The 17,264-nt window shown below is 40.7% G+C and overlaps 1 long non-coding RNA gene across 1 annotated transcript; it reads right to left on the reverse strand.

Annotated features, from left to right (window-relative positions):
* Positions 1-533: 533 nt before the first annotated feature.
* On the reverse strand, positions 534-15,169 carry LOC115178641 (uncharacterized). The gene is made up of 2 exons (XR_003872653.1): positions 15,121-15,169; positions 534-716 (listed from the first exon to the last, which is right to left on the reverse strand). It is a non-coding gene; the product is annotated as an uncharacterized LOC115178641 (long non-coding RNA).
* Between the last annotated feature and the right edge of the window lie 2,095 nt (positions 15,170-17,264).

Below are 17,264 nucleotides of genomic sequence, written 5' to 3' on the forward strand. Positions count from 1 at the left end.
TTTCTCTCCTGTGTGTGTTCTCTGGTGTGATACCAAGCTGCTTGACTGAGTAAAACTCTTCCCACATTGATCACAGCTATAAGGTTTCTCTCCTGTGTGTGTTCTCTGGTGTGATACCAGGTTGCTTGCCTGAGTAAAACTCATCCAACATTGATCACAGCTATAAGGTTTCTCTCCTGTGTGTTTTCTCTGGTGTGATACCAGGCTGCTTGACCGAGTAAAACTCTTCTCACATTGATTACAGCTATAATGTTTCTCTCCTGTGTGTGCTCTCAGATGTACTATCAGGCAGCTTGAGCTAGTAAAACTCTTCCCACATTGAATACAGCTATAAGGTTTCTCTCCTGTGTGTGCTCTCAGATGTACTATCAGGCCGTTTGAGCGAGTAAAACTCTTCCCACATTGATCACAGCTATAAGGTTTCTCTCCAGTGTGAATTCTCATGTGTACTTTTAGTGAATTTGATCTTAAGTAACTCTTCCCACAATCAAAACAGTGGTGAGATTTCTCTCCTGTGTGTACTCGCTGGTGTATTTTAAGTTCTGATGAAGATTTGCAACCTTTCCCACAGTCAGAGCAGCGGTGAGATTTCTTCACTGTGGGTCTCCGCTGGTGTGTCTTGAGGTCCTCTGATGTGGAGAGACTCTTCTCTGCCTCGTCAGCATCCTGATGTTGTAGAGACTCCCCAGAGGATCCACGGTAGTCAAGTCTCTCTCCTAAAGTAAGACAGGTTAAAGGTGGTTAAAGGGCCACAACAGCAGAAACCCACTGTAAAAGGTGATGCCAACATGATAGATGATGTTGTACAACAATTGATGTCTGTAATGAATGTTACAATTATCTTAAGACAGTCAAGTGAGCAACAAGTCATATTTTGTCTTGTTTTCACATTAGAAGTAACATTGATGATTTTAGGCTAGAAATAAGTTAATAAAGTTGTTGAAATCCTAAGCAGTGTGCCAGACGACTTTTGGTCTCCAATATAGGCCTCTTTCTGTGTTTGCTAAAATTGGCGCATGAGGGCGATGCACACGCAATTTGGTTGCAGAAACTCCTCCATGCTAATGAGGAAACCGATAGTTAAGGATGTAGTATATCTGCCTGGAGCAAAAATGCTTTGCTCTATTACCAGGTTGCTTATGAGTACATTTCACATTTCAGTTGCGGAAACTACTAGTTATACCAATACCATAGACCTACTGTAGGACCCATAACTTCACCTAACAATAACATAGACCTACTATAGGACCCATAACTTCACCTAACAATAACATAGACCTACTTTAGGACCCATAACTTCACCTAACAATAACAGAGACCTAGGACTATACATCATTTAATATTTCAGGTGAAACATGGAAACTAAAATGGCTTTGTCATGACATTTCATAACCAGATAATTTTGTGAATAATCCCACTAGGCTACTCTGTAATGTGTCGTCATTCTAAATGTCCTGAATAAAGGAAAATAGCTCTGTGTGTTGTACAATAGCCTGTCCATCAAGGAACAGTTCTCTACACATTATGAGCTAAGTATCTCTGTGTCCAAACAGACTAACGAGACCCTACTGTAAATGAAGCAGACAATAACATATTATAAACATCAATTTGTTAGGGATGTTGGATCCAACGTGGAGCACGGCATAACTGTCTTTACCAGAGTAATGAATCAAGAAGCACTTTGGTTGTTGATGTTTGTCATTTGACTGTCATTCAGAAAATGATTTCCTGGATCGGCTGATGATAGTTGAACATGTGATTAACTAAACAGCTACAGTATTATGTGTAATTATTGAAGAACCGCATTTATGACAGTACCGATTTGGGTGTTGTCAATAAAGTTAAGGTGACTCGGTTAGAACCATTGGATTTAGCAAACTCTGAAATGATTTAGGATTTCTGTGCCCATAAACTGTTTTCCCAACGTAACATAAGGAGACACTAAATGTTACGTAGTTCAAGTGCATTTCAGAGATCTGAATACAAAAACTGTCCCACAGCAAGATCGACTGTTTAAGTTGAAGTTCATCATATGACAAGCTTAACGTTATGACTATAACTACTGTTCCCTGAAGGAGAGAAACTAGGTACAACATACTATTAAATCCACACGTTATGACTATAACTACTGATTCCTGAAGGAGGGAAACTAGGCACAACATACTATTAAATCCACACATTATGACTATAACTACTGTTCCCTGAAGGAGGGAAACTAGGCACAACATACTATTAAATTGGCGCATCGCTGGAAGCCCCGCCTTCCACAGGTGATGAGAGTGAGGCTCAATTTATTCCTTAAATTAGAACAGGTGTTGTACCTCGTTTCCCTCCTTCAGGGAACAGTAATTATAGTCATAAAGTTACACTCCCTTTCAGTCGGTCAACTTCGGTACAACATACTATGGGGAAATAGAATCATTCCCCTACCGACCCAAACGGATACTAAATTAAACGGCCCATGGCAGACCACCCAGACCTGACCCCGCAAGATACGTCAGTTTTGTCAATTTATTCATTGTGTTTTGTTTGAAACACTCCTGTCAATGTTGAGTAAGGACACCCACCTGATTACACATATAGAAGTAGGACTAGTCTACCTGAACTAAGCACAAATATAGGCCTATAAATGTGCCTATTTGGAGATGTCTGATAGTATTTCTGATTGTCTTAACCTGTCTGGGCTAGGGGGCAGTATTTTCACATCCGGATGAAAAACGTACCCAATTAGAACAGGTTACTTCTCTGGCCCAGAAACTAGAATATGCATATTATTAGTAGATTTGGATAGAAAACACTCTGAAGTTTCTAAAACTGTTTGAATGGTGTCTGTAAGTATAACAGAACTCATATGGCAGGCAAAAACCTGAGAAAAATACAAGCAGGAAATTAAAATCTGGTGCCTGTAGGTTTTTCAAGTCATTGCCAATCAAACACACAGTGACTAAGTATTCATTTTGCACTTCCCAAGGCTTCCACTAGATGTCAACAGTCTTTAGAAAGTTGTTTGAGGCATCTATGATGAACAGAGACCGAATGAGAAGGCTGGGAAGTTGGTGTCCCAGGGAATGACATCACTTCATTGGCGCGCGTTCACGAGAGAGGAAGCTGTTCCAAAACGTTTTCAAGACACAGGAATGGTCCGGTTGAAATATTACTGAATCTTCACATTCTAAAGGCCCTAAAGATTGATGCTATACAACGTTTGACATGTTTGAACGAACGTAAATAGATTTTTTGGGGGACTTTTCGTCGTAACATTTTCCTCGAGCGTCCTACATTTTGAGTAGCTTACTGAACACGCAAACAACATGGAGTTATTTGGACATAAATTATGAACTTTATCGAATAAAACAACATTTGTTGTGGACCTGGGATTCCTGGAAGTGCCTTCTGATGAAGATTATTAAAGGTAAGTAAATATTTCTAATGCTATTTATGCATTTAGATGACGGCTATCTGTATTGCGTAGTGTATTTTTCTGAGCACAGTACTCAGATTATTGCAAAGTGTGCTTTCCCAGTAAAGTTATTTTGAAATCTGTCAATGCGGTTGCATTGATGTTAATCTATAATTATTTGAATAACAGTCTAATATATTATCAACGTTTATGACGAGTATTTTTGTAAATTGTAGTACTGATTCACCGGAGGTTTTTGGGGAAATACATTTTCTGAACGTCATGCGCCAATGTAAAATGCTGTTTTTGGATATAAATATGAACTTGATAGAACAAAAAATGCATGTATTGTCTAACATAATGTCCTAGGAGTGTCATCTGATGAAGATTGTCAAAGGTTAGTGCATAATTTTAGCTGGTTTTCTGCTTTTAGTGACGCCTGTCCTTGCATTGAAAATGGCTGTGTACTTTTTGTCTATGTACTGTCCTAACATAATCTAACTTTATGCTTTCGCCGTAAAGCCTTTTTGAAATCGGACAACGTGGTTGGATTAAGGAGATGTTTATCTTTCAAATGGGGTAAAATAGTTGATTGTTTGAGAAATTGAAATTATTAGATTTTTGCTATCTTGTCATGCAATCCCATTACCGGAATGAGAACGAGAAGGGGTATATAGAGCGTTAACCTCCATAGAGGTTAACGCACCACCACAAATGAACTGTGGAGCTTCTCAAAGTATTTTTTTCTCCTCAAACAGCAAGTAAACAAAGTCTTTATTAAAATCAATTGCAAATGACAATAGTTCCTCAAAGTATTTTCGTAAAATATTTTCAGCTCTCGGAAAATATTAATGCGCTGATCCAGTGGAAATGTCATAAAATACCTGATTACTTCTTATCCCTTTCACAAATAGCCGACAGCTGTGTATGTCCCGAACTCACTGGCGCAGGAAACTGATGGCCCAGAATATTTTATACAATGTTGCATGCTTTCTATCACAAGTTTTAGAGGACCCAGTTGATCGTTGATACAATGTTTCAAGTTCGTTGTAGACAGGTCATGCTTAGCTAATGTGATTTATTTTTAACCTCACTAGGGTAGGGGGCAGCATTCGGAATTTTGGATGAAAAGCGTGCCCAAAGTAAACTGCCTGCTACTCAGGCCCAGATGCTAGGATATGCATATAATTGGTAGATGTGGATAGAAAACACCCTAAAGTTTCCAAAACTGTTAAAATAATGTGTGTGAGTATAACAGAACTGATATGGCAGGCGAAAACCTGAGGAAAATCCATCCAAGAAGTGCCTTTATTTTGAAATGCCTGTTTTTCCATTGAAAGCCTATCCACCATACAAAGACTTATGACGCAGTTCACGATCCCTATGGCTTCCACTACATGTGGCCAGTCTTTAGGCATTGTTTCAGGCTTTTACTCTGAAAAATGAGGGAGGAACACCACTTTCAATGAGAGGACAGTGGAAATTTCCAGACATGAGTCCAGCGCGTGACCAGGAGCGTGCCTTTCTTGTTTCTCCTTTTCTATTGATGAAGATATTGTCCAGTTGAAATATGATCGACTATTTATGACAAAAACAACCTGAGGATTGATTATAAACATCGTTTGACATGTTTCTATGAACTTTTATGGTACTTTTTTGATTTTTCGTCTGCATGCTGTGACCGCGCTTTGTTCCAATGGATTACTGAACAAAAGAGGTTTTTGGATATAAAGAGGGACATTATCGAACAAAACAAACATTTATTGGGTAACTGGGAGACTTGTGAGTGTTACCATATGAAGATCAAAGGTAAGTGATTCATTGTAGCGCTATTTCTGACTTTTGTTACTCGTCTACTTGGCTGGTTACTATTTGTAATGATTTGTCTGCTGGGCGCTGTTCTCAGATAATCGCATGGTTTGCTTTCACCGTAAAGTCTTTTTGAAATCTGACACCGTGGTTGGATTAACAAGAAGTTAATCTTTAAACCGATGTATAACACTTGCATGTTTCATACATTTTTATAATGAGTATTTCTGTTTTTGAATTTGGCACTCAACAATTTCACTTGGTGTTGGCCAGGTGGGACGGTAGCGTCCCACACCCCCTAGAGAGGTTAAATCAGGATATTTTCTACCTGCAGGCTGCAATGTTTTTATTTGTTGGCTTTATGTAGGCTTATGCGTCCCACCTAGCCCAGAGAGGTTAAATGAAACTGTTCCACGAAAATGTGCATATGAAAATCATAACTGGCACGCAGATTGGTGGAAATGGTAAGATAAACTTGCACTCCAAATGGAAAAGGCCGCCGACCGCTGGTGTAGCCTATTACCAAACACTTCAGGAGCATAACAGAGGAATTTACGAAGTCCAGCAGCAGCGGGAGGAGAAGCGTCGGGAAGAGGTTTTCTGGATGACCGGCTCCCTCAAGTCATTTTTGTGTCTTAATTATTTAATCAAACAGCGTGCTTAAAGCATCAGCCAAGTTCAGTACATATAGTTGATTTAATTAAAACACATGGGGTGTGATTATATATGAAAAAATACACGTTATAAAATTTCAACCATTCGCTTGGTAGAAAGAAAAGACGACTCTTGGTTGACCAAGATTTTGTTTTAGTCGTGGTCAGCCCTAGAACATGCAGTGCATTCAGAAAGTTCAGACCGCTTCCCTTTTTCCACATTATGTTAAGTTACTTACTCTAAAATGGATTTAAAAAAAATAATCCTCATGAAAAAGTGAAATGTTTGAGACTCAATGAATTCAATTGATTGGACATGATTTTTAAAGGCACACAGCTATCTACAGTTAACAGTGCATGTCAGAGCAAAAACCAAGCTTTGAGGTCGAAGGAATTGTCCATAGAGCTCAGAGACAGGATTGTGTCGAGGCACAGATCTTGGGAAGGCTACCAAAAAATGTCTGCAGCATTGAAGGTCCCCAAGAACACAGTGGCCTCCATCATTCTTAAATGGAAGAAGTTTAGAACAACTAAGAGCTCCAGAGTTCCTCTGTGGAGATGGGAGAACCTTCCAGAAGGACAACCATCTCTGCAGCACTCCACCAGTCAGTCCTTTATGGTAGAGTGGCCAGACGGAAGCCACTCCTCAGTATAAAGTATATGACAGCCTGCTTGGAGTTTGACAAAAAGGCACCCAAAGGACTCAGATCACGAGAAACAAGATTCTCTGGTCTGATGAAACCAAGATTGAACGCCTTGGCCTGAATGCCAACCGTCACGTCTGTAGGAAACCTGGCACCATTCAAAAGGTGAAGCATGGTGGTGGCATGATGCTGTGGGGATGTTTTTCAGCAGCAGGGACTGGGAGACTAGTCAGGATCGAGGGAAAGACGAACGGAGCAAAGTGCAGAGAGGTCCTTGATGAAAACCGGCTCCAGAGCGCTCAGGACCTCAGACTAGGGCGAAGGTTCAACTTCCAACAGGACAACGACCCTAAGCACACAGCCAAGACAGCGTAGGAGTGGCTTCAGGACAAGTCTCTGAATAACCTTGAGTTGCCCAACCAGAGCCCGGACTTGGAACTCGATCAAACATATCTGAAAATAGGGGGCTTCCGGTGACGCAACTTACGAAATGGCTGCCTAGTTTTTCATACTGCACATCGGTTCGATATTCCCCCCCCCCCCCCCAAGTATTTACTCTGAGCATTGTAATAACTTAAGCAAAATGGATAAAAGGGGAAAATAGGAAAAGGTCGCCGAGCTACAACAACAGCCCGTAACAAGACAGCAGAAGATATAATCGTCGATGAACCCGAGATGGCTAATGCTAGAGCAAATAAGATAGCAGCAGCAAAAGAACCCTCATTTCGTGAGGTCATAAAGGAGGAAGTGCGCGAGGCACGACAGGAACTTCCAGAAGATGTAAGAAAATAACTAAATGAGTTCAAGAAAGACATTAACCAGAAACTCAAAGAAAACAAATTAGAACTTCACAGCATATCTACAAGAATGGGGGGGATGCAGAACAGCGCAGTGGGGGAAACGGACACATGAAACTCCGCAGTCAAGGAAATACTTGAACAATCACTGAAAAACCAACACGCAATACAGGCAAAAAAGTGACAGAACTCGAAGGTTTCTCACGTCGAAACAACAGACTTTATAACGTAGTAGAGGGCGCAGAAAAAGACTATGCCCAAATTCGTGGAGGGTCTATTCAAAGACATACTTGAAGACAACACTGACCTGGGAATTGAGAGAGCACACCGAGCTCTGGCCTCAAAACCCCCCAGCAGCGCCCTACCAAGATCAATAGTAGTACGGTTCCTAAAATTCTCAGTCAAAGAGAAAGTCTTACATGCAACCTGGAAAAAGCCTGTTAGCTTCCAAGACCAACGAGTGTTCTTTGATCATGACTATGCGGGAGAGATACTGAAAAGGAAAGAATACACCCCCATTAAGAAAGCACTTAAAGAGAAGGGTATACGCTTCCAAACTCCATTCCCGGCAAAAATGCGGGTATTTCTGGAAAATGGCCCGGTTACATACGAGCATGCAGACGAGGCGGCTGTGGATCTGAAGTCGAGGGGCATCCCAGTGGAGTATACCGCCAGGAGAAAGGTGACATCACCGGCGGCAATACTCGAGCAGGCTCTCCCATGGATCGTTATCGACAAGCAGAGCCATGGAGAAAGAGGGAAACCACTGCGGTGAGAGGACGTTCACATCCGAGAGAGACTCAGGCATTTCCAACGGGAAGATGGAAGACACTGAATCGGATTTAATAGAATTAATAGTTACCGCGAACTGTTAAGATTGACATTGCAATAGGTAAAATATCTCCCCTATTTTCCCCCAATGCTGAACAAGGGCGAGTAGCCAAAAGTGTTCTTTATAAACACACTAAGTAGCGGCACGTTACGGTTGACATATATATATTAACTAAAGATTAATGACACATTGACAATGGGGTGACAGAAGGACATTTCAAGGGGAGGATTCATGATATGCACGTATGACCGATATAGTTTTCACTTGTAATTAACCAATGTAAGCGACGAAATAGGTGCCCTTATTATTTTAGTTTCCAACAGGTCTTGTTTGTGACTACATCACGCATTTTCATATCTGAGCGAGGGGCCCCTCCTGCGGACAGGCTCATCCCCTCAAACCCCAGAGGCAAGAGACAGTCCTCTGACATGGGAGTCCAAATACCAGAGTATTTTCCCACTTTGGTTTACTTTATTATCGTTCATTTTTAGGCTCAAGATAAGCAGGCAGATATGGTGCACAGTTTTTATTTTATTTATATTGATGCATCATCGGGGATTTAAGGTCATAAGTCTCAATGTAAACGGACTGGGGAGTGCCATCAAGAGAAGTAAGGTAATAGCAAAGATGAAACGGGAGAGAGTTGACATACTATTCTGGCAGGAAACTCACTTATCCACACCTGAACACGAGAAACTCAAGAAAATGGGATATAGGAATAATTTTTTTTCTTCTTACAAAATGGGTAGAAGGGGAGTTGCAATCTTGATCCCAAATTCAGATAAACAAAAAATTATGTCAGAAATAAAAGACAAGGAGGGTAGATTTATACTTGTTAAATGTAAACTGGATAACAAGGAAGTTACATTATTTAATGTATACGCACCCCCAGGGAGTGACATGGTCTTCTACGGGATGGTGTTTGATTTAATTGCCACAGAAACCTCTGGCACTCATCTGTGGAGGGGATTTTAACATGACTTTAAACTCAAAATTGGACAGCACAAATCAAAATAGGAAAATTAGACTAGTTGCTAAAAAAATCAATAGGATATTGCAGGATCTAGGACTGCTCGATGTATGGCGTGACACCCACAAGACCGATAAGGAATATACTTTTTACTCAGCCTGCCACACTGAACACTCCAGGTTAGACTATTTTTTAATGTACAGTGCAGATAGACACAGGCTTAAGGATTGTAGGATCGGGCAGAGCGACTTATCAGATCATAATGGAGTTTACCTTACTCTACACCTTGATAGCAAACCAAGAAATACTCTATGGAGACTTAATACAAGCATGCTGAATGATCCAGCATTCAAGGAATCAATTAAGACAGAATTGAACATCTATCTGGAGAATAACGATAATGGGGAAGTATCTCCTGCTACATTGTGGGATGCAGCTAAGGCGGTTATTAGAGGAAAGATCATAGCCACATCATCGCTATAGAAAAAGATTAAAGCACAGAAACTGCTGAAATGACAGGAAACACTAAGAAACTTAGAACGATCTCATAGTCAATACAAAGATCCTCTTATATTACGAGAGATTCAAAAGGTAAAACAGGAAGTTGACCAGATTTATAGAGAAGAAGTAGAGAAAAAAGCTCAGGTTCCTGAAACAACGATATTATGAAGCAGGCTCAAAGGCAACCAAATTACTAGCCTGGAGACTCAGGAAACAACAAGCACAGAATACCATTTTCAAAATAAAAGACCCCAAAACAAAGATCACATGCAAATTGGATGAAATACAGAATGCATTTGAATCATATTACACAAATCTGTACAAACAACCAGAGAAGGCAGATGCACAGACAATAGAGCATTTTTTTAAACTCACTTGATCTCCCCTCAATTGGGACAGAGCAAAATGATAGACTAACTTTAGAAATATCCACCGACGAAATTAATAAAGCAATATCTCAACTAAAAGTAAACAAGTCTCCAGGCACTGATGGCTTCCCTTCAGAATGGTTCAAGACCTTCAGAGAACAACTAACACCTCTACTTAAGGCCTGTTTTAACTGGACTCTGCGGGGGGGGTCTCCCACCGTCATGGAGAGAGGCCATCATATCTGTAATCCCAAGAGGGTAAAGATAAGAAGGAATGCAGTTCATATAGACCTATCGCAATTATTAACACGGATTATAAACTATATGCATCAATAATAGCCAAAAGAATGAAGAACATAATCCCAGTATTGCTTGACGGGGATCAAACTGGTTTCATACAAAATAGGCAGACACAGGACAATATAAGGAGAACACTACATGTCATGGACCACATTACTCAGAATAAGACAAGTGCAATATTAATCAGTCTAGATGCAGAAAAAAGCATTTGATTCAGTGGGCTGGGATTACCTATTCCAAGTTATGGAAAGATTTGGTTTCAACAAAGAAGTGATACAGTGCATCAAAACACCGTATTCATGTCCGACCGCTAGAATAAAGATAAATGGACATTTGTCACGAACGATAAAATTAGAGTGAGGGGCAAGACAAGGCTGTAATCTTTCACCCACGCTCTTCTCCTTGTACCTCGAACCATTAGCACAGGCAATAAGACAGGACCCAACCTTAGAGGGAATAACAATAAGAGGCAGTGAACATAAGATATGCATGTATGCTGATGACGTTCTGTTATTCCTTAAAGACCCAGGCTCAAGTGGACCTAGATTGATGGATGTTTTACAAACATTTGGAACATATTCAGGGTATGTGCTTAACGTACACAAGACCCAAGCCCTAGTATATAATTATACCCCACAGGAAGAGCTGAAGAGTAGGTATAACTTCCACTGGACCTCTTCATCCATTAAATATCTTTGAGTATATCTACCAAAAGACACTACCAAACTTTATTGAATTACGATCACAACAACAAGAAAATATATGATGACCTAGACAGGTGGAATTCACTTCCCTTAGATCTCAGTAGTAGAATTGAAACAATCAAAATGAACATCCTGCCGAGGTTACTGTATTTCTTCCAATCACTGCCCATAGAAATCCCACCTAAACAGTTTAGGGATAAACGGATATCAAGGTTTATCTGGAACAGTAAGAGACCAAGAATTAGATATACAACATTACAATTACCAAACAACTGTGGGGGTATGGCCTTACCAAACCTAAAAGATTTATGTGTCAGCCCAATTGAGAGCTCTGGTGTGTTGGTGCAATTCAGAATCCAAATGGAAAGACATTGAGACTACTGTGACAGCGACACCCATACAGTCAGTTTTGGGAAACAAGGACATGGTAATAGAAATATACAGTAGACAAAATCAGTGGATTAATTTATCTCTGAAGACATGGTTTAGTGTAGTTAAGCAAAATAAATTAGACAGAGATCAAACTGCTAAGTTGGCCCACATATGACCCCAGCTTCATCCCTGCAACTCTGGACAGATTTAAACAATGGACGCAGAAAGGCATCACATCATTCAGTACAATTATAAGGAATGGGGACCTAGATAACTTCCAGGACCTGAGTAAAAACATGGCTTGGATAAACAAGATTTTTACAGATACCTACAAGTTTGACACTATTTCTTAAGGGAGATAAAAGTGACTGACCCTCGATCACCTCCAAAATTAATCCAAGTATTAACTAACGCATACAACTTGGGGAGTAACAAAAAAACTCTCAAATCTCTACTTGGGTATTTAATCGTCAAAGAAACATCCTACAAACTATATTAAAAAGAAATGGGAGGAGGAACTTAACATTGAAATAACTGATGAAACATGGTTGAACATAGACTCAGCAAAGCTCCACCAACTCAAGGTCATGGAGAGAATTCAGTTGGAAAAATGTTGTACATTTCTTCATAACACCTAAACTGAAATCAAAACAGACTGGCTCCCTACATCCTTGTTGGAGAGAATGCGGCCTATCGAGGGTGGATCACTCTCACATCTTTTGGACTTGCCCCGCAATCGAAACCTACTGGGGAGAAATAAGATCTAACATTGGAAAAATAATGGGATTTGACATAGAACAAACATTCATTTCTTTGTACTTGGGTGAAATACCTGACAACTTGCACAATAGAGGAAAGTACCTCTTGAAGGTCCTACTGGCAGCCAGTAAAAAGGCTGTCACTGGGAAATGGCTACAAAAAGACCCTCCCACAGTGACACAATGGATAGACATTGTAAAAGAAATACACCACACGGAGCGTATGACCTTTGCTTTACGAACACAAGAGGAGAGAGGTCAGGAATACTGGGAAAAATGGGGTTCGTACTTGGAAAAGGTCTAATTCAAAGATGTCAATGTAACTAATATGATGAAGGTATGACGTGCACTATAACTGACAGATATTTTGTTGTTGTTCTTTTATTTGACTTTTTTGTACTTTGTGTTCCTACAATAAAAACAAAGTATAAAAAAAATAAACATCTCTGAAAATAGCCGTGCAGTGACGCTCCCCATCCAACCTGACAGAGCTTGAAAGGATCTGCAGAGACGAAATGGGAGAAACTCCCCAAATGCAGGTGTGCCAAGCTTGTTACGTCATACCCAAGAAGACTCAAGGCGGTAATCGTTACGAAATGCGCTTCAACAAAGTACTGAGTAAAGGGTCTGAATACTTATGAATAATTAGCAACATTTTCTAAAATCATGTTTTTGTTTTCTCATTATGGGTTATTGTGTATATTGAGGAAAAACAACAATTTAATTAATTTTAGAATAAGACTTTAACATAATAAAATGTGGAAAAAGTCAACGGGTCTGAATAATTTCTGAATGCACTGTATACAGCAACTGCTCCCCCAACAGCATTCCTGTATTTTCTGTAGATGTTATATCCCTGTATTGCTACTGCTGTATCAAAGGAATTATCTCAAGTGAGTTTCAGAGATGAACAGTACAGTGCATTCCAAATACAATAAGCAGGCTAGTAAACAAAAAAATGTAAAAAACTTTTCCAGTAAATGCCAAAATGTATAACGCCAACAGACAGTCGAACAATAGCGTTCAAGTTGTCATGCGGTTCCAAAGCTAATTGCCACGAAATCCCTTTTAAAAAGTCAAAGGGTCAAGAAAACTTGGCACAGGGGGCTCTGCCAACGGCTGACGTAGTACCACCCCATTACCACCCATTACCACCCCATTACCGCCCCATTACCGCCCATTACCACCCCATTACCACCCCATTACCCCCCCCATTACCGCCCATTACCACCCCATTACCACCCCATTACCACCCCATTACCACCCATTACCACCCCATTACCAGCCCCATTAACCGCCCATTACCACCCCATTACCACCCCATTACCGCCCCATTACCGCCCCATTACCACCCCATTACCACCCCATTACCCCCCCATTACCACCCATTACCACCCATTACCACCCATTACCACCCATTACCGCCCCATTACCGCCCCATTACCACCCATTACCACCCCATTACCACCCATTACCACCCCATTACCACCCATTACCACCCCATTACCACCCCATTTGCCGTAATAAAACGAAATATCGTCACAGTAATGTTTTTGTGGAGCATCTCACTGGTCGCTCAGACCCATGCTAAGACCCCTCACTCTGGGGATACCCCTCGCCAGATGCTCGGGGGTTTGCTTCCTCATCTGAAGAGGACAGAAGCCCCGCGTCTCTCTCCAACCCCATGAATATAAAATAAGAAAGGGGTTGCCCTAACACCGGGGGAACACAAGTAAGCTTCAATCACCAGAAGTTATGCATGCTAAACAACGTTAGTCAATGTTGGGCTCCAGAGTGGCGCAGCGGTCTAAGGCACTGCATCTCAGTGCTTGAGGCGTCACTACAGACCCTGGTTGAATTCCAGGCAGGATCACAACCGGCCGTGATTGGGAGTCCAATAGGGCGTCGCACAATTGGCCCAGCATTGTCTGGGTTTGGCTGGGGAAGGCCGTCATTGTAAATAAGAATTTGTTCTTAACTGACTTGCCTAGTTAAAAAAAGGTTAAATAATATAAAGTTTTATAATAAACCGTTTTTTTACAAATCCTTCAAGGGACCAACTTTGAGAAGGGTTTAAAACAAAGGTTTCAAACCAATTCATTCATGTTATTGAAATCTAGGGTATGTTTCGCCTTTAATGTAATGGAGTAAAAAAAATTGCCTGAAAATTATTCAATAACTTCACAGCTCTAACAATTTGACCCCCACAGGAAATCTACACTGGCAATTATAGAATATACTATATAGCCTAGAAACCTGGTTAAACTATCATTTTGACCTTATGGATGGCCAGTCCTTGTATTCATAGTGTAGTGAATTCAGGGGGTAGCCCTGAGCTTTACTCAAACCTGGGCCCAGCGACTGTCAAGCCAACACCTTATAACTGTTATGCCAAGATGTCTGACTTCTTGACGAGGTCGCTAGGTTTTGGTTAAGGTTGCTACAATAGCTTTCTATATGAATTTAAGAGTGGTTACATTTCTCCTTCCCCCATCTCTCAGCTGTTTACCAAACCAAGTCGCAGGGCTGACATTTTGTTTCTGTTAAAACCTAGGTTGTCCCTTTAAAAAAAGCCACATCAATCAATCAACCAATCTACAGTTGAAACAAATAACAAAGCTGTAATTCCACCAGTGTTTTGGTAATAAGATGATGATGATGATGGGGCTGGAGAAATGTAACTACTTTCAAATTCATAGACAGACCTATGGATGCAAGGACTGACCATCCATGATATCACCATTATAGTTTTAACCATGTTGAGGCTATACAGTGTTGGTTTACATTGTTTCTAGACATTGGAGTAAAAAAAGCTTATTTGGGGTTCTGATGGGGTACAACAGTTGAACTAAGCTCATGAGGCATGTGTTATATTCTTCAAGAATCAATGGCTATAAATAAATAATTTAAAAGTCCAAATGTGGATGTAGCAATTGCAGATTTCCCCTTTAACACCACACATCAGTTCAACAACTGCAGAGTTTGTGCCTCTGTATTTAAGACAGTACTTACTAGTGTTAATCAGGGCCCGTTTTCCCAAAACCATCTTACGGCTAAGTTCACCGTTAGAACCATTGGACGCCTTAAGATGCGTTTGGGAAACCGGGCCCAGATATCCAGTTTCCTCTTCTTCTTCCTCGTTCTCCTTCTTCGATGTGACAGTCATCTCCCCCTCCTCCTCTTTCACTCCAAAACCAGCATCCTCCTCTTCCTCTTTCACTCTGAACGCGTCTTCCTCTTCTTTCACTGAAACGTCTTTCTCTTCTTCTTTCACGGTAACAGCTTCACCCTCTACTTGTTGTTGTATTGTAACAGCCTCCTCTTCCTCCTCCTCTTTAACGAGAGTTTCTTTCTCCGTCCAGCAGATCTCTTCTTTAGCAGGAGGAGAGTAGCTTAGTGAGCTCATGTTCGGGGATGTTAGCTAGCTAGGCTAATGCTAACTTAACCAGCCCGCTAGTTGACTAATAACAACAACACCGTAATATGAAATTAAATCGGATAACTAACTAGACGTCAGGAGTGTGTATAAAACACATTGGCTAATATACACGAAAGCGTCTACAGAGCTTGATTGGTTCGGCTATTTTGGCTAGCAAGCTACCGAGGTGGCTGACTCACTGTTGCCGCTGTTGAAAGAAGCGTTCCGTCCACTAAATTATACGTCACACTAGCCAGCATCGCCTTAGTCGCACATCGCCAACTGTTGACTGGAGTGGGTGACGCACTTGGAGTAAAATCTATATTTAATTTTCAGACAAAAGTTAAAGGGCAGGAAGCATGAGTTTTTACTCACCAGTGTAACAACACAGTGTGGTTAAAGACTTGGTAACTTAGTTGTATGCACGATCTGTTACCAATATGTACAAACAGTTATGTTTTTGCGTTATTACATATTGCCAGGGGCGGAAATCCCGGGGGAGACACGAGCCCCCCCCATCCTGGGAAAAATTAATGATTGTCCCCCCCCAATATATCACTGAAACATAACTATGTAATTTAAATAATATTAATAATACGCAATGAAAGCAATTGTGCTGATTATAGACACTTAATAGCGCGTTTTTAAGTTTCAAAGAGTTGCGACCCCCCCCACCCTTTGCCCGCACAATGGTTGATCCACTGCCAGTTCCTTAGTTTGGCAAGGTAACAGAGGGGTCCGTATCTACTGTCTGAAAGCACTCAATGAACGTAACTGACGTAGGTTAATCCGTCAATCGCGCACACACACTAGCTGAATATGCGAGCTAGCGCGCAAATATTAACTATTAAAGCTAGCTAGTACCTATTCCATTTATGTGGCCTCGTCAAGATGGAATCTTTGCTATCGTCAATTTATTCCAAGATCAGCATGCAGAGGATGTAAATTAGTGCTTCAAAGTCCCTGTGATAAGGTTAGCGATAAACTGAAATCCAAACTGAACTACACTCTCTTCTACCATTGTCTTAAATATATTTAATGGTCTCATTACAAAAGCTAAATTGTCGCAAGGGAACTTTTATTTATTTATTTTATTTTACCTTTATTTAACCCGGGTAGCAAAGATTATAGCAAACACCACTGAAACTGAATTGGTGCTCGCTAGCTTTGCAAATTCAGCTATTGTTGGAAGCCAGACAATATGAAAGAAACTATTAAAATTACAAAAGGTTGCAGCATATGTTGTGTAAATGGTGAACTCATACAGCTGTCAACTCTTGTCATTTTAATCCGTTTCACATTTGCTAGCTACCTTTTAGATCGAAGCCCAAATAGAATGATAGAAGATGATAGAAGCCCATCTCCTACTGTAAATAACCTACACACTGTGTGTGTGTGTGTGTGTGTGTGTAGCCAGCCAGCCAGCCAGGTAGAAAAATGGCAGAAAAATAAAAGACGGACATCAGAGTATTTTTCAATACACCCAAACGCATAGTAAGAAACCCTAGTAGCCTAATATCTCAAAGACTAGTTGATAAAATGTTCATAAGAAAGAAATGAAATTCTAATGGAAATGTTTCACAATGATGTCATTAGGCAGAGCAGGCAACAGATGGCACACAGACAGCAGAGTTGGGGACAGATATGCAGGGACAGACTGGCAGAGACAGGGAGTCTCAGGTAAGTTTGTTGAGTCTTTGTTTGGCAACATTATGAAAGGTTCTCAATTTTTTGGACT

Source organism: Salmo trutta, chromosome 38 (genome assembly GCF_901001165.1).
Source record: "Salmo trutta chromosome 38, fSalTru1.1, whole genome shotgun sequence".
Taxonomy (NCBI): domain Eukaryota; kingdom Metazoa; phylum Chordata; class Actinopteri; order Salmoniformes; family Salmonidae; genus Salmo; species Salmo trutta.